Source organism: Colias eurytheme, chromosome 10 (genome assembly GCF_061535395.1).
Source record: "Colias eurytheme isolate Ceu_HAF_F1 chromosome 10, ilColEury1 Martin Lab GWU primary, whole genome shotgun sequence".
Lineage (NCBI taxonomy): Eukaryota > Metazoa > Arthropoda > Insecta > Lepidoptera > Pieridae > Colias > Colias eurytheme.
Genome location: NC_142989.1, coordinates 5,344,996 through 5,365,521, shown reverse-complemented (window position 1 = coordinate 5,365,521; position 20,526 = coordinate 5,344,996). Strand labels below are relative to the sequence as shown.

General features: G+C 32.1%; 1 protein-coding gene across 1 annotated transcript in view; it reads right to left on the bottom strand.

Annotated features, from left to right (window-relative positions):
- LOC149905176 (uncharacterized) overlaps positions 1–20,526 on the bottom strand; it is a 146,289-nt gene that overhangs the window by 94,762 nt on the left and 31,001 nt on the right. The gene's annotated exons all lie outside the window — the stretch shown is intronic.

Here is a 20,526-nt window from a genome sequence, read left to right as displayed (position 1 = left end):
AATATTAATGTGTTAATTTAATGAAAAAAGGTGATAATTAATTATATTATGGCAATTAATATCTCGATACAAAACTGATTATTTACATTGATCGTGACTGAAATATTGATCACAATTCGCAAATTATTATACGTGTGTAAGTAGAACTATAAAGTTTTGATATAAGATATATTATATATAAATTATTTGTATGTTTTACTTTTGGCAAGCTAGGTCTAGTTCATGACTTTCCCCTCGCTAACTGAAGGGTGTATGAAGTGTGTACATAGTACGTACGTCTGTCGACAGTATTTTTCTCTACCTATTCTATTTTTGGTGTTTTTGTTATATTGTTGAAGGTACAACTCCAATTGTGTATCTAGAGTATTTGTACGTGTATTTTTGTAGAAAACTCTTTTCATCTTATCTTCTTCTAAGAATGTTCCAACAATTAATGAATATCCAATTTTAAATTATCTGTTATATATCGGGATTATATATATATCGGTTAAGTATTATTTAATGGCGTATCATGGTCAAGTTCAAAACAAGTCTGTAATTCAACAGACCGCGAACGCATCTAAGCACGTGACCGATGGAAAATTAACACAGTACCTTGAAAGAAATAGCTATGTGACTTATACCTACTAACATGAAAAAGTGTATTAATTTAATCGGACGAAATTTGTGTACAGATATGAGTGACAAATAACTTTATGATGTCTCAGTTCCAATAACATGTCCTTTATAAATAAAAGGCGACACATTTTCAATGTACAACAATTAAATCGTTATTTCCGCTAATCTTCGCTCATTTTGTTCTGTTTTCGCATTGGTGGCTGCCTCACACCGATCATCATAACAATGATCACCAGAACAATAACTGCAGATAACGAGTTTTCCGCATAAATATACAAAATCATGAATATTCATGTAGCGTAACAAATGAGAGGCACTGCCACTGGTCGTTAGAAAAATTATTGAAACTTACTCAAAAGTTAACGCGTTTTTTTTCGCGGGAACGCAGCAAGGTAAGTTATTTTCGCGAGTGTGACAAGGACGATTCCGGGAAATCCATCACAAGTAAAGAGTATACTGGACGTCTCATAATATGTAAACTCTACGAAAATTGCACTCGATATGATACGTGTCGAATAAATTACCTGTACAGGTAAAACGCGTGCGTCGAACGCGGTGTTCGTCGCCCGAATGCCGTCTTGTTTCGTCTCCATTGTTTACAGCGATAATTACATTTTCGTTTCGATCGAGTTTACGGGTCGAAGGCTTTGAGGCGGAAAATCTGGCGGGTGTCCAGTGCACGTCACAGAGAGTTCTATAACGATTTACTACCTTTAAGGACGTCCGGCATTGTTTCACACAATAACATTTCGATGCGCTGAGCATTCACAATGCGTAATCGATATCTATAAGGCTCTGTACTTGTTGCCAAATATGAAAGAGCATTATGTGTAAAACTTTATCTTGTCTTAACCGTATCTATTTTTAAAAGTGACCATGAACTCTGCACTTTTTAAGTAAATTACACTCTAGTACATACCTATATTCTGCACCTAGCACTGCAATTTTCTTTACAATAGTATTCGCATGCATATTGCATGCATATGAAAACATCCACTTTATCATATATTTTTTTTTTTACTTTAATTTAGTTACAATTTTATTGTTGATTGTTATTGAACTTTGAACTCAATTAAATTATTTTTAAATCAGTTTTGATATTAAATACAAAGATAATTATAGACACAGCCTTATAATTTCTTAAAAGGTACCCTTATTATAATATAAAACCTACGTCAAAACTCGATATAATATACTATATAAACTATGTATACGTCATAAATTAGCAATACAACTCGCAAAACATCGTGACAGACGAATTACCGTCACACGTTACATTATTAATATAGAAACAAAATTGCTTGCATTTACACTTATTACGCTTTTAAGTGCTTAAACTTGGCCAACAAGTTGTAATTGCACAATAAAATATTTACCAACATATTCAACATATAAGAGTAATTTTCAATTGATCATAAATAAATATTTTTAAGTAAAAATATTGAAAGGCGCTATATTTTGTATCTAATAATTATAATCTCAACTTACGTTAGAAGTGTGACACTTGCGAATTTTCCAACGCCTGATAATCTGTTTGAGCAAAATGACGGCTGAATTGATTTTAATAGGTAGTGCATTTAAATTGAACTGGTTCTTGAGAAAAGTGTGTGCTCTATGAAAACTACCGGTATAATAATAACGTGACTCTACCAACACTACTTCATAGGTCATAGTTATAGGCAATCATGTGACTATTATAATTCTTGCCATAGACATTATTATGCATACAGTTTGTACGTATAAATATCTGGAAAAGTCTAATTAGATAAAGACATAACAATGTAGATGTTTTTGTATTTTAATACTAATAGACATTTATCGCAATTTTCAGGAGCGGATGGTATGGTCAACACAAAAAGCTTTTTTTAGGTCGATTTTAATTATATAATCAATTATCGATCTATATAAGTAGTAAATACATATGATATAGGTATATATCCAAAATATATTCCGCCTTTGAAATAAAAAGAGTACTTATATTTCAAAGGCGGAAAGTCTTTACTTTGGGAAAATCAAAATTTTCCCAGCATAGCATACACCAAGGATCTATCAATTATTTTAGGCTTCTCCTTACACAAAGGGAGGTAAAAAAGATAATAACTAACCACGGTGGAAATAAGATGTAAGACCGCGACGTCTGTTTGCGGCCGACCGCTTAATGTAATAGACGTATACAATTTCACGAAAGCAAGTTTCAAATAAAGGTGCAACTTACCAATATTATTGCTAGCACCCGCTTGTTTTGATGTGATTCGGTCAGTAGTGAAGGGCTTGGACTGAGCTATTTCATAATATATTATCATGATTGTGTCCATCATAGTGAGAATACATATTTAAGCATTCACTTTGTAATTTAAAAAGTTTGAAAGACACAAATATGATTCAAGAATTTAACGAAATACATATTTTAAAATGTTCAAGGATTAATTCATTTATTTGGAATAAACCTGTTTATAAATCACGAAACATAAAGAGATGAGAATTTTCTTTTTTGACCAAGTCTGTCGCGTCGAATGCTCTACATCATCACTACATAGTATAAAACAAAGTCGATTTCCCTGTCCCTATGTCCCTATGTCCTTATGTCCCTATGTCCCTTTGTACGCTTAAATCTTTGAAACTACGCAACGGATTTTGATGCGGTTTTTTTTAATAGATAGAGTGATTCAAGAGGAAGGTTTATATGTATAATAAAATCCTTTAAATAGTGGAGAAGTACTGTTATTTTTGAGGTTTCTAAAGTGATGTCGTAAAAAATTACATTTTTTCCGCTTACATTGCAAACGCAGGCTGAACCCTACGAGTTTTATCAAAATAATGTACTAAGTATTATACACATTGAAAAGGTCTATAGAAAAGTCCGCGATGGTATATGTCTATCTCTTATGGATAACCCACAATAACATTTTTTTGTCATTTACTTTTTACGAAAAATAATGGCTAATTTTCGATGCGATTTTAACCAATACAGCATTAATCCTTAACCAATTAAATACCTTGAATACATTGTTCGTTTAATATAGATCTATATGGCCCTTTACACCGTATGATTTAAGTGAATATTTTCGAAGATATTACAGATTTAAAAATTGCGGGACGTAGCGTTTGCGGCGGTACCGGCCGGCCGCCAGGCTATCTATACGAAGTCGGAGCGGGCCGCTATGTTTTTATATACAACGTTCACAGTTTTTCTGTAGTGTATTTAGTATCAGCATTGCACCCGTGCGAAGCCGGGGCGGGTCGCTAGTGAAAATAAAATAGAAAAGAAAATTAAAGACAGGTGTATGATTGAGCGTTAGTTCATAGTTTTATAGGAATAAACGGTTTTAAATTATAATTTTTAAAGGCTCTTTTTTTATTACTACAGATGGCTGATGACAATAAATTAATAAAATTAAAGTCAATAAATATTAATTAATTGCTTAGAATTACGTTAACGTTCTTGACGACATACGCGAAGATCCTTAATGTATTTGAATCGGAACTGTATTCTACATTATGTGTGCGTGGCATTTTTCATATTAAATAACTATTCATGGTTGCTAATTATTATTTTATTTAATAATAGTTCTCAGTTGAATAAAAAATGACTTACAATAAGGTTATTCGTTTAAATAATGCTCTGGAATTTTAGTCATACATACTTTTTTAACAGATTAATAATAATGTATTCAATGTAAGTTTTATATACACACAAAAGTTTTTTTGTTTTGGTGAGCACTGAGCACGTGCAAGAGTTTATGAAAGCCAATATAAGATAGCTATATCAAAAATAAAACCGCATGACTTGCAAGTAAAGCAAATATAAGTGATTATGGGAAGTGTGTTTTACAGAATGAGATGTCCATTAAGCAAAAGGTTCCCCACTTCTTAAGTCCAAGGGTCAAATGATAAATGCGACGTCATCCTAATGAGATCATTGTGAGATGATGATTTAATTAAGGGAACATCTTTTAAAATGTATGTAGAGTTTGTAGTAGCCACTTTTATTTATTTTATTATACATTGTATAACAAAAAAAATCTCAATGTCACATTCCAATGTCCATCCGTTCATCCAGTCACTACGTAACTGTAGATCTTGATAATACTAAACAATTTGTGAGTATTATATCATGATAATAATAATTTCAACTATTACCACAGTTTTTTCATGTAATATAAATCATCATCAATCATCATCATCAATACATATAATAAAATTCTAGAAAAGTGGTGTCTGTACAATGAAAATATGTAAAAAAAATTAGCAGGGGTTATTACTAAATCGATCCCAAACCCAAAACTGTTGTTAAAAAAATTTTGTCTGTTTGTCTGTTTGTCGGTTTGTCTGTTTGTCTGTATGTTTGAACACGCTAATCTCAGAAACGGCTTATCCGATTTAAATACGGTTTTCACTAATATATTGTGGTAAGCTTCATTTAACATTTAGTGTTTATTTCATGTCAATCGGTTCATAAATAAAAAAGTTATGACCATTTAAGTAATCACAGCGAACATTTGCTAAGGCATTCTATACATGAATTACTTTATTACGTAAATTATACGCTAAAGTTATTCCTTGACATGTCCAGATGATCATATCGAAAGTTCCCAAGCGTGGGGGGGGGGGTGGTTATGCTGAGGGGGTAGTAGGGGGGGTCAAAGGAACTTTATTTAGTTTTTTGCTCATAAGAGGGGTGTTATGTTCGCTATGTGTGTATTGCGTGTCTGTCTGTGTCACCGTAGCTCGCTAACGGGTAATACGAATTAGATGCGTTTTTTTGTTACATTAGTTGTTTATTATATTATACAGGGTGTCCCGCTTTCGGTATACTAAGCGCGAAGGGACTTGTAGTTTTGCATACACTGATCACATAAAAATACTTAAATAACAAAATTACGCGAAAAATTTTTTGCTAAATTTTTCCTTAAAATCCATGTATTCGTCTCTAGCTTCGCGCAGCCGGCATATACCGCTTCGCTAATGTGAGTATTTTGTCTATGAAAACATAATCTAAAACGATAGCTCACATGCGGGTGGCAAAGTTGGGCGGTTTGCTTGTTGGGGGTGTACACATGGTATTTTAAGAATTCCTCTATTTAAAAAAAAAATGCGTCTGGAATTTTATAATTATTTTTTACGTACTCAGCGTATGCAAAACTACAAGTCCCTTTGCGCTTAGTATACCGAAAGTGGGACACCCTGTATAGGGGTAAGTGGGAATGAAAAAAACGAATGTTAGTTGTTAATGTAGGTTGTAGGTTATACCCAAGTGATATATCAAATGAAAATAGACGACATGTCAGAAACAATTAGTCAAATTTTATCAAAATCGGTTCATCCATTTATTTGATATAGGGGTAAAAGTGGGAATAAATAAATGAATTTTATCAAATATACTCAAGTGACGTATCTAATGAAAGACATGACGTGTAAAGTACAATAAGACATATTTTATCAAAATTGGTTCATCCATTTATCGGATATAGGTATAAAAGTGGGAATAAAAGTTGTCAAATAATATACCCAAGTGGCATATCAAATGAAAGGGCATGACCTGACGTGAGAAGTATGATGAGGCATATTTAATCAAAATCGGTTCATCCATTTATTGATTTATAGCGGTAAAAGTGGGAATGAATAATCGAATGTGGTCAAATAATATAATCAAGCGGCATATCAAATGACGTGTGAATTACAATTAGTCATGTTTTATCAAAATCATGTTTATTACATATAGGGCACCTTGGGGTGATAGTGGGGATACATAATCCAAATGGAGTACCAAACGAAAGGATATGACATGTACATAATATTATATAGGTATGATTAGGCATGGTTTAGAATTTAGATCAAAATCGGTTCTGCCATTTACTAGGGGTGAAAGGGAAAAGTTGAAAGTCTGTGAAAGTAGAAGGAATATGGGAGCGGGAGAATAACCACATCCTGGAAATTTTGAACTCTTCTGTACCTAAGTTTTATAGCTCAGTTTAGTAATAAATTTTACTAACAGTTCTTTTGTGTTATTATTTATTTTATTTCTTAACTTTATAATAATGTGTAAGTACTTATAATTTAGTTGTATATGATAGTACGTGTTTCAAGACGTGTTTACTCATTAATTGTGTGTTAAGTAGTAACTACTATGCAGTCACTATTCCACGCGGACGAAGTCGCGGGCACAGCTAGTAAATATAATAATAATAAGTATATAAATAGATTTAGGATGACAGAATATACGAATTAACTAAATCGTTTTATCTTAACAGACAAATAACCATGTTAGTTCTTAGTTGAAAACAATAAAATCTGCAAGAATCATTAACGTCTATATTTCTATATCATTGCTATAGGTATAAAGATTTATAAGAAACAGCATTTAATTGATACTAAACGCAATCTTAATCCGTTACGGCGCGAATTATAATCAATGTATTATGTAAACAATTCTGTTTTCAACATCTATAAGGTTTTGCAATTTTTTCCTTCTAAAGTTAAATGATAAATGTATGAGAATGAATAAAGATGTGACATGTGTTATCAATCATAGTCGTAATATGATGGACTTATGAATGGATAATAAGATATTATATGCAATTACTAATGATGCACCTAAGTTAGCATACATACAATGTTTAATGATTTATAACTTAAGAGGAAAGAATTCACGTTCCCAGTAAAATCCATATTTTTCAATTACATCTTCTTCTATCTATTTTTATAGTGATATTTATAATTTTCATTCACCTATGTGCCTGTTCATTTCTGCTTAAATTCTTTTTACACTATTCAAAATGGAAAAATATCCCTAAAATATTTATTCTTTGTTGAATGAAACAAGATTTCACTCCGCGTTTTCATGGAAGGCATTCCTGTTTATCGTATAAATGTATATATATAAATGTAAGTTAATCAGGGCCAATAAAAAAACAATTCACTTATATAATCATGTATTTACTTTATGTAATTGTAATCATAGCTAGTTCTCTATATTTTGAGATTTTATCTTGCTGCTATTCCATTTGAAGAAAAAAAATGTTCGGCATTCGTAACAAATAATTCGAAATACCTATATATTATATGTATTACATTTTTATTGTTAACATTTTTAACAGAGTTTCATCGGTATATGTAATTTTAAATTGTTTATATCCTGTATAAACTACGTACGTAACATAATTTAATCATAGTAATCCCAATCCTAAAATATCCCATGATCTCATCGAAAAGTCGTGTCACTTGGTCGTGTCCATATATTTTGCACTGTATTAGAAGGAAATCAAACCCGCATAAATATAGAATCACGAAAAGTTTTCGCTAATTTCGCAAAGCTTGAAAGCAAATAATTTTGTCGAGTACTTGTGTCTATAAAAAGATTATCAATACATACGTCAGATGTTATTCTAAGAATATAATGCATTATATTATTCGTAAACAGGATATTTTTATAAAGATATTCAACATAGGTCACACTATTAACCAAAGTTTAGTACATGCCTTTAAATGATTGTAGATATATTAGAACTATTTTATTATTTTTTACTGAAAATATCGAGTTTATTTTTCTAGAGCTAAATGCAAATTAGAAGACATAAAATAAAGATACATGCATAAGTAAAGACCTGCGCTAAGTCAGGTTTTCCGATATTTTTTTATCCATCGATTAACAATAATAATTATTAATCTCGGAACTCGCGCATACTGGTTATATTTAGTATGTCTATGATAATTTATTATTTAAAATTTTCATTGAATTACTGTTTTATGTTTTCCCGCGTTGAATAAATATAATTTTGTTTTATAAAACCCACGTAAATGTATATATATAAAGAATAAGCGTTACTTATTGACATATTATTGTAACAGTACATAATAGAAATTTAATTTCTGACTAAAAATACTGTAATAAAGGGCAATGAAAAACCCTTAGCTTATCAATTAATTTTTCAAATGTATCTTGTGCTTGTTCTAATATTTCTTACGGAACTACATATAAATAACCATAACTTACACGAGGGCCTTTTAAATTTATTTCATTTAGGATGTCTTCCACGTAGATATTTAAAATTAGTACCTGAAACAAATATTTATAATTTTAATGTCTTCACATATACCAATTCACTACTAATACTTCGTATATTTTAATAGCAGTCAGTTCAGATTATTGAACATTGAACTGTGCAAACAAACAGTTTGATTCTTTATAATAAGTTGACTCATTGAATAGTTATCACCAAAACATTTGATATAACATTGAAATATAATGAAGTAGGTATCCATTGATGAACAAAGGAGAAAAACATTCCTAACCAAAAGGTTATAAAAACGTCGTATTTAGTTTTGCTATTAACACATAGATGATTATTCTGTCGGTTTTGTTATTTAGATAAAAAATTAAACATCCGAGTATTATAAAGATTATTATTAGGTATATTTACATATAAATAAACATAGGTTTTATAATTCAATAAAAACGTTAAATAAATAATAATATGTTTTTCAATTATAATTGTAGTTGTAACTCGTAACTCGTAAACTTATTGTTATTTAAAGCCATATATGTTTTAGTCGTTAAGACTCATATTTGCACTAAGGTAGCCATGAAAACTTCCGGTAGAAATCCACCACCTAATTACGATGTACTGGTACACTTAGGTAGTCTAGTACGTTACAAGTAGGCTACTACGCATTGCCAGTACAGATTAAAGGAGTAACCATTTCAAAGTACAAACAATTTAAGACTTTATTTATTAGCTGGTACATATTGTTTCACAAAGCTGATTCTTCAATGTCAAAGTAAAAGTAATTCGAAGTAAATAGATATTAATTCCATTTCATAAAACAAAAAATAAAGACGGTAAAGCGTTTAAACATATATATACAGATAAATATAAGATACTTGTCTAAGGGCTGATTTTTCAATCCTTGGTTAAAACTTATTCATCGAATAACGTATAAAACTACCATTTCAAAAATGTATTGTAATTGTCCGTATTTGACAGTTTACAGGTGACATTTTAATATGTTCGTGTAATACTTTATTGGACGGATAAATTTTAACCAAGGATTGAAAAATCGGCTCTAAATAATATAAACGTAAAGTGGAGTACATAATACAAAAACATTCTGCAAGAAAATAAATTTGAACAGTCTATAATTTGTGTTCGTTCAAAAGAAGCTCTAGTAGTAGCTTTATAAGTTCTGAATGACACTGGATATTTTTATACGTATCCCATATTAAGCCTACGTGTGTACAGATGAGATCTTGTTTTTATCTAAATACTACCTATATTGTTTTATAAACCAATTCAAAAAACAAACAAAGACAATTTTTCTCAATTTCGAATCGTCATTCACTTTTATTTAAATTGCATTGAACACATAAAAAATATGCATGTTGCAGCTGCCATTAAATCTTAGCCTCATTAATTGTAAAACAATTAACCTACATTGCTAATTCATTCACTTCCTAGAACGACAGGATTTCCTAATTAATTGCTGCAAGCTCTACATTGATATTATAATAATATGATTATTTTCTATTTCGACAAAATAATGTATGGAGGAACTAGTTGACAAGGTGTTTGCAAATTAGGTGGATTTTTCTTTCACACTGAAACACATATAAAGCAAATAAATAAGTTGTAGTCTTAGTTACGATATTCATAGTTCAAGTTCATTATTAAATTTTAGATGAAAATATATTATATATTTTTATATTATATTTTACACTAGCTTTCCGCCCGCGGCTTCGCCCGCGTTTTCAAAGAAAAACCCGTTCCCGTAGGCTTTCCGGGATAAAACCTATCCTATGTCCTTTCTCGGGTATCAAAATATCTCTATACCAAATTTCATGCAAATTGGTTCAGTAGTTAAGGCGTGATTGAGTAACAGACAGACAGAGTTACTTTCGCATTTATAATATTAGTATGGATTTAACGATAGGTAGGTACTCTTAGATTATCCGGAAAATACTTCGGTTCCTGGCCTAAATAAATCACACTACCGTCCATAGAAACGGAACAAGAAGAAAGAATGAAGAGACGAAGAAATAAATATGTAAAGCTCTATAAAATAGAGGGAAACTGCACTTCAATATAAACAACAAGTCCGTTTATGTAAAGTATTGCAAAACCCGATGTCCATCACTTACGCCACTCCGCTACGTAATGAAGCACAAACGGCCGGAAACGAAACGATATTCGCTCTCAATCAAGTCACAATACCAGTTTTATGATAACTTACAACTATTACGTTATAATATAACTGTATATAACGTACTTAATATAATATCGCAATGTACATAATCATATTTCCTGCGTAGGTTAGCGTCTAGTCTTGGTAAGCCGGCGCGGAAATTCGGTCAGGAGGACAAAATTTAAATGATTACGTAGCACAACAAATTAATATATAACTAACAATTAACGAAATAGCATCATATAATCACGTATTCCTACATAAGTAATAATATTTTATATAAATATACACTTCTACATAAATTTCCTTAACGCTACGAATCAGAGAACTTTTTTTCATATATTTCAAAGTTCAAGGATATTTCGAGAATAGTTTTTAGGTTTGTACAATTTTTTTTAACATTATAAACATTGTTATTATCAAAAGTAGTAAGTATTAAAATATTTGAATAATTAATATATCGTAAACCTAGGTAAATCGGGAATCTAGTATAAATACATAATATAGTATACTATGGTGAAAAGTGAAAACGTTTTTAATAAACTTACTAGTTATCTTGAAGCACTAACCGTACCTACTAGGAACTATAAACATAGTAGGAATAGAAATTTCACAAGTCATAACTTATCTCAAAACATAATATAAATGTCTCCTATGTAATTACGAAAACAATGTATACATTTTCGAACTTAACATCTGCGTGTTATCATATTTTAAGAGCACAATAATTATAGATACTTTATTTTTACAGACAAACCATCGCTAAACACTTTTCATTTAGGTAACATTTATTTCATCCAAATAACAAAGATTTAGATTGATCATTGGAAACTTAATGTAACAATTTACTATTTATGATAAATTGATGAGCTCGAGTATGTTACCCGGCAATTTGCTGAGCCAGGCCCAAGTGAAAGGGATCCGCTGTTGTAGCAAATAATGTACACTATGATTTCGAAAGGTTATCAATATAATCTTACAGCGAAGTAAGATGAAGACCAAATTTTCACAAATACGTGGTTAAGCATGTATTTCTGCGATTATTTTAAAATTCGGTAAACCGGTTCAGTAAATATGTATAAATAAGGTTACTTTCTCACATTATGGTAACAGTGAGATATCGAGTAAAGAGATCATACAATATTATATCTTAAAATATTGGTTTCTCTTTTCTTAAAAAAAAGAAAACGCTTAATTGAATTATAGAAAATTCTTGATATTCCGGAAATAGAATCAAATTATATCTACCAATTTTATTTTAACAAAGGTATCTTTTCCGTAATGATAACAATAGCGAAAAAAGTGAGATTCTTACAATAATTGTACAAAATATATAATTCTCAATAAACTAACTTACTCGAGAGGAGTATCATATTTTTTGTATATTGCCAAACCATTTAAATCAATATCAATTCAATGCTCAATCAGAATCAAAATCGAATCGTGTAACATGAGGTGTGAAACGTGTTATCAGTAATCTAATTACTAGGATACATAGAGACAATAACCTTGATAAGTCGTTCGAAAGCCAGATGAAAACTGTTTGTTCCGCGTGCACGTCTTAACGAGATTGACCTAGGGACTGCTCGGAAGTGAGCGATTGTATCATTATCCTTTGACGCGTAGAAGGTGCGACGTTTGCATATGCTACTGGATGTGACACTTGACGTGTGATTGTCGTATTAAACTTTGTTGTATGGCTTTTACGATATGGTCATTATGATTCTTTTGACGTGTTGATCAGTTATCGTGTTAGGCTTGTGGCTTTTATGATATGGTTTTGATAAAGTTTAAATTTTAAGAAGGTATTGCAGCTGTGATAATGATATCGTTTGAGTAGACAACTGCGCTGTGTCTGTCGTCAGTCCAATTGAATGTTTTACGTATAAAATTAAATAACAGTGTTATTGTTATTTGTTGTTAATATAATTTCTTTATTCAACTTTATTTCATTGTTGTAAAAATTAAACAAAAATCAGGTTATATTCCTAGGACCCACGGTGTTGAGTCATAACTTACACTGGAGTGGAGTGCCAGTTTTCGATTAATCGAGTCACAACTGTTCAATTTAAATTTTAAAAGTAACACATTAAAAATTTGTTTTCTATATAAGCTTTAGATAATATTTCACTGTAAATAATAGGGAATTCAAAGAACAATTTATCTATATCAATTTATATATTTTACTATTCAATATGTAGAACATTAACTTACATCATACAAAACACTTGGCCATTCGTAAGCTTAGCGCCTAGTTTAATTCTGAAATGAATACATACGTAATGAAACTGTTTTATTTATTGACGGTCAATTTATTGCCGCTGAATTTCCCAGATTACGTATTACTTTATTCCTTATCTTTACGGATGCAGATGTAACAACATTGATGGATAACACGAATATAACAATAATATTTTCATTGGTTGGTACATAATATCTAATATCAAGATTAAAATTTTTATGAACAAAATAATATTATTTCAAAAACTTAATTTTAGGCGCTTATACAAATAAACCTGGACGTCTTTACCTCGTCTCTGAAAAAACCATTTTATATACACTACCCTACATTTAATATTTCATATGAAAAATACGCATAATGTATAATGAAAGACAAATAAGCTGGAAAAAAAGCAGAAAATGCAAGCAAGGTGCAAGCCAAGTGCAGTACGAGGAGTTAATGCCACGCTTATCGTTATCAATGTCGCTTCAAATATTTATACATCCTTGAACTCTAGAACATTCGCCCCGTTCGTGCTGAAGGCGAACACATTGTAACTACATTTGCACGTACGTGCTCTCTGTATTGCATATTGTGAAGATATTAGGCTAGCCGCACACACAAAATAATATTGACAATAAAGTACGTATTGTCAATATTATTGTGTGTGTGCGGCCTGTATTGCGGTATTGTTCAATATTATTGTGGATTAGGGTACGCGCAGACAGAGAGCGTTCTGCGTTCCGCGTTCTGCGTTCTGCGTTCCGCGTTCTTTGTAATGTGAAGGATCTATAGCGCCGGCGCACACAGAACGCAGTTAGACCGCGGCGGTCATTCGGAACGCTTGCGTTCTTGCGTTCTCTGTACATAATTACAAAGAACTCGCGTTCTCGCTATGGCTGGTCCGTCTTCTCCAATTGGTATCTTGTTTTTCTATTTCAGATTTGACATAGTCATGTAACTCATTGAAGCTATTTATTGACATTCGAAAATAAATATAAAATCTCTCTTCATCTTGAAGCAACTCAGGGATAAGAATACTAAATTCTCCCATATCATCTCATCTCGTTTCGTGTTGATAGGGTGTACCCAACATTTTCTACTTTTTTTTGACTCCTCTAGACTCCACAAAAGCAAGGCTTCATCTTCGGAAGATGAACTTTCGAGAGACATGTTTCACGTGCGGAGAGTCGCGAAATAGAACGCAAATGTCTTGAACGTGCTCCTGTGTGCGCTAGAACGCAGAACGCAGAACTGACGAACGCAGAACGCAGAACGCGGAACGCAGAACGCTGTATGTCTGCGCGTAGCCTTATCCAGAAATTCAGATTTTGTCACGTCAATATCGGGGGGAGGCAGGGGTATTGACAATAATATTGACGTGTGCGGGCGCGCGGCAATATTTTAGTTGAGAAAAAGATTTCACGGCAGGCGGATGTTCGTGTTTTTTGTTCAAAATGGAGGACGAAAACAGTATCCAATGCGAAAATAATGTTAATATTGTTGATGATAGCAGTCTCACGGAAAAACACTATTGGTCAGTGTTTATTAAAACATGGGAAACTTATCCAGAATTATGGAATACATCCTGCAAATCATATCGCGATACAGTTAAGAAAAATAATGCGCTTGATAAGTTGCTCGATATTTATAAAAAAATCAAACCAAATAGCACGAGAGAAGACGTAAAGAAAAAAATTAATTCCCTACGAACAAATTTTCGGAAAGCTTAAAGATTAAATTCAATTGAATTTTGAATTAAATTAATTTAATTTAATTAATTAAATTAAATTATTAATTTTTTTCTCATCCAGTCCTTAATCCATCGTTTCTTTCTTGATTGCTTTTTTTTAGATAGTAAAATTAATGCAATACTCAATGCAACGATTCTTTTCTTTCTATTCATTATGCACGTAATCTAGCTGCGGAACGACTGAGTCAGATTGTACCATGAAAAATTGCCAATAATATTGCGTAGTGTGCGGGGACCATATATTGATGAAGATTTTTGACAATCTTGCATTGACAATATTATTTTGTGTGTGCGGCTAGCCTTAGACGATCGTTGCCAATAAAACCCAAAAGTTGTCTCTCGTCTCTCACTTGAAACAAAACTTTGTTTTACGATACTAAAGTATCATGTTTTTAATCATTGTATTGTTTTTTTATGTTTACCTAACATGCGATATCCTGTTTTTAACAATTGATTCAGTAATTATTTTTTAAACGTCTGTAATGATTTGTAATTGTTAAATGGATTACAATTGGCAACTTGTTATCCATTCATAGGTTAACCTTTTGAAGAACAGTGAAAAAATATGATGCAATTACTATTAATATCAAGCAAGTGATCGAAAACTCAGTAACCGTCGCGTGATAAAGGATTTTTTTCAGTTTAGACCGAATTTCCATGCGTTTCCAGCTATGCTGCTAAATAGCAGTTTCATAAAAAATGGCCAATTAGAGATTATTTACTGTTCTAAAACAAATGATTACGCAAAATGTTTGAATCACACATATACATACGTCTAATAACTTGCTTATTCATAGGGATTTGTGAATTCACTCGTATTGCCGGATATCTGAACGAAATAATTCTTTTTTTTTGCAGTGTGGTGTCTCTCAATGTTAGCCAGAATCGATAGTACAGTCAACAAAGTAGGATAAGGTATATATTTTATTTTACCTATTATTTATTCTGATACAATATTCCCCTTCCCACCCCTGCCAAAATATTCATATAATATATTTGTGTAAAATTTCCTGGTGATAAATAAAACGAGTATACACGCATCGGCGCGGGCGCGGCGCCGAGCTCTCGTTACGCATATACCACGCATTGAATAATTGTGTGTTGATTGTGGACTGTGGAGTATTCACTTCTAATTGTATTGTTTGTTTTGTATTAACATAATATTAACTCGTATTTAACTTGTACTGACTCGTCGGGGTTTTATCCAACTGTCAGATATTGTCGTGGATAAAGTACGTATAGGTATATTAAGAAGAGCTGGAACGTCAACACATTTACACATTGCACATGTTAGGCCGGGAGATACTGACACAAAATTTCGGGTCATTTGTAACAGGATGGCGGTCTAGAGGGGCCTTAGTACGCAATGACAAAAAGAAAAATGATCTTCAGAACGCTGGTACCGGCGGACTAGTCGCGTGGGCGTTAGTCACACTCGTCGGATAAATAGCGAAAGTCCAACGATTTGTAACACAAAAATTTTAGAATTTACCGATAGCCCTTAAAAAAGATGTAGGCGGTAGTGTCATGCCATACTTTGACGATGTGACTTACAGTCCGCCATACCGACGTGAATGCGTTGATTTAAAAAAAATAATTCAACCATTTGTACCGGGCTAACTTTTGCAGAGGTAACCATCGTCGTGCAGCCATTTACTCAAATCGCCATGCCATACTTTTCGGACGATTCCAAATGGTCGCCATACCGCGGAAAATCTGCAAATTTTTGAATTTTTTTCGACTTTCGCTATTTATCCGACGAGTTCGACTAACGCCCACGCGACTAGTCCGCCGGTACCAGCGTTCTGACCATCATTTTTCTTTTAGTCATTGCGTAATAAGACCTCTGTAGAACCGCCATTCTGTTACAAATGACCCGAAATTTTGTGTCAGTATCTCCCGGCCTATGTATGTGTCATATTTTGCAATTGTTTATAAATACAGGGTGATGTAATTGGTGTAGTACGAATATCTAAAAATCTATGAAGAATTTTGTGATACAGTAAATGGAAGAATTATAGACTATTTTACAGTATTTAATAAAATCATTTAATTTTTTGTTCATTTTCATTAGAAATGTCAATTTTTCTCACCGAGGTGGAAATTTGGATGATAAGGATCTTGTTAGAAAAATATAAATTTTGACTAAAATCGGCATTTTTTTTTCAAAAATCAAATTACTAATTAATAATCAGAGTTATCACATTATTAAAAAAATAAGCCAAACTATACACCATTTTTACCTACTTGATGCAATCCTCAAAGATCATGGACATAGTGTATTGCGCCTTCCACCATACCATCCAGAACTCAACCCAATAGAGTTACTATGGGGCATAATTAAAGGGAAAGTAGCATCACAAAATGGGAACTATAACTTGAAAACTGTGGAAGCATTATTTAGAAAGGAAGCAAGTGCTATTAGTCTGGATATGTTTAGTGACGTTTGGAGAAAGACCGAGAGAGACCGCGAGAACATGAGGAAAAATATATTCAATTAGAACCAAAAGTAGATAATTACACTGACTCATTTATTCTCCTCCTTTTCTAATGGGTTTCATCCTACTACTATTTTTTTTAGGTTTTTATCATTTTGGAAGGGATTGGCCCTGGTGTATGTTGGGAGTGAGCGCACGTGTTATTTGTATTGTTTTTATGACCTGTTTTTAATTATTATTTGATAATTGAATAATTATTAATACTTTTATCTAATTGATTATTATTAGAATAAATATTTAACTTCATCAATTGATTTACTTTTAAATTATAATTTTACAGGTAAATTATGAGAGCTTTCATAATTATATTTGCATATATTTATCTACAATGCACCCATTTTACAATTCAAGTCTAAAATGAAACTAGAGTCGCATTTATTTTTGAACATACTGTAAGTGAAATTGCATAAGTGTGAGTACTGTGAACATGCCAGCTTTCCTTAATTGACCTGTATGACAATAGGTTTTTGGGAGGTATATGACTGAATTTCAAATGCATGTATTTTTTACAGATACAATGGATCATATTTCGTCAAATAAGAATATTTTGTGTAAAATAAAACACATAACGTATATAACAGCATATATTTACCATTTCTGGGTTTACAACAGGTTAACCAACAATTGCAATCACATAGGAATATTCTACTTATGTCACCTTCAACCGAAATTTTGTATCAAAAATTATATCAAATATAATTTACGGAATATGCGGAGTCAATTATCCAGTTAACAAGCGAAACAATTAAGGAATGAATAAATCAACAAAACAAGTTTTGGTATAATTAAATAATTTTGACCAAATACGGCAAAAGCGTGGTGTGTTGCTTAAACCCACAAACCGTTAATCTATTTATCATTCAGAATGCGAGCTTGCTGCTTGTGATGCTATGAAGTACCATATGTGCATATCAACGCATTGGTATGTAAAAAATATTATCTATATTATGTTAAAAGTTTTAACGCTAATAATAACTGGAAGAGATAAATGTCGTTACACATTTAAGAACACACCTATTAAAACATTCCACACGTTAAGCTTCGTATAACGATTACCTACAATTAACCCCCTTTTATGATAAACTAATTTGTAACTAAATGTTTATAAAACACCAAAAGAAAATGATCAATAAACTTTTTGATACGATTGATAATGTTGTTAGACCGGGAGATACTGACACAAAATTTCGAGTCATTTGTAACAGGATGGCGGTTCTACAGGGGTCTTAGTACGCAATGACAAAAAGAAAAACGATGGCGTGAACGCTGGTACCGGTGGCTTAGTCGCGTGGGCGTTAGTCGAACTCGTCGGAAAATAGCGAAAGTCAAACGATTTGTAACAGTATGGCACTTATTTTTCCTGTAAGTTTGAGGATCAACAAATATAAATACAAAATTTCAAAGATCTATGTGTTGGAAATCTTCACTTATATAAATTAATAATAAATTAAGTTTTCAAGTATGACAGCACTTTTTCCCCCTACTAGAAGTATGGCAAATATAATAATGGTCACATTTTATCAAATACTCTCCAAAAATCCAAATGCAATACTGGTACAAAAAGTTTGGCGAAATAAAAATTTTTTGCAGATTTTCGGCGGTATGGCGACCATTTTGAATCGTCCGAAAAGTATGGCATGGCGATTTTCGTAAATGTCTGCACGACGATAGTTACCTGTGCAAAAGTTAGCCTGGTACAAATGGTTGAATGATTGTTTTATTTAAATCAACACATTCGCGTCGGTATGGCGGGTTGTAAGTCACACCGGAAAAGTATGGCATGACACTACCGCCTACTACTTTTTTAAGGGCTATCGGTAAATTCTAAAATTTTTGTGTTACAAATCGTTTGACTTTCGCTATTTTTCCGACGAGTTCGACAAACGCCCACGCGACTAAGCCACCGGTACCAGCGTTCACACCATCATTTTTCTTTTTGTCATTGCGTACTAAGACCCCTGTAGAACCGCCATCCTTGTTACAAATGACTCGAAATTTTGTGTCAGTATCTCCCGGTCTATATAATATTAATATCAAATCAAATCAAGTGCATCGATTTAATATAAATTAGAATATATTAAAATGCTATTAAATAAGTCAAGGTCTTGTGTCAATAACGGCAAATCGTTGTTTTAATATTTATAACCAACTAGCGGTCCGCCCCGGCTTCGCCCGTGGTACATGTTTACGTTTTCTCTATATAAGAACCATCCTCGAACTTCAAGGAATATAATAAAAAAAGAATTATCGAAATCGGTTCAGCCGTTCTCGAGTTATGCGCTTACCAACACATTTTGCGATTCATTTTTATATTATAGATATATATATAACATTAATATTATATATTTCGTTCAATATCGATATGAGTTTCAAAGAAATGAGAAAATAGCTCAACAAAATCAATTAAAAATTCTTCTTATTTTATATTCTTAAACTGATTTACTAAAGAATATCTGTGTCCTAATAACAAATACTATAGGAGTGCTATCACTCATTGTATTAGCATTGGTAATGAGACAGCAAACGAGGCTTACATTGAGCAATGGGGTAGGTCAAACATGCGTTGATTTAATGCTTTGCGAATTCCCTTACCGAGAAAGCAATATATTTATGTTCTATATATCATTTAATTTTCACATATAAGCCAAGAGCGAAAATAAGTATATAATATTATTATAGGTATGAATACAAATTATCATATCTCAAAAATATTTGCACACTGGGATAAGCACCCGGCAAACTTCTTGGCCAAAAAGTAGCGTGGTGGGGAAAGTTTGCGCATCAAGTTTTAGTACATTTTTATATGCGCAAGCCACCCTACTTTTGGGCGAAGAAATTTGCCGGGCGCTATACTTATAGTTAAAATCTAATGCTCTATGTATATCATGTTATTGCTTACTACCATGCATAACGCTAGTTTTACTTATTACATAAATAATTATGCTGTAATTCTATTTCATTTTATTACGTAAATTAATAGAATAAGAACAACATAATAAACTATTCCGTCTATTTCAAATTACATCAAATTGAGAACACTGCGCACGAAAATATAGAGAAAATGAAAATCGTATACGTATTAAGTATACCACAAATATAATGTGTACTATATAATAGACGTATATAGGTTCAGAGAAAATAAAATTGTTCCTCCATTACTAACTCAACTAATAACTGAATAAACGACCCTGGCCTAGACCGATTCTCTACACTTGTCCTTTGAAAGATTTCAAAAGAAAACTATTACTTACTGACTT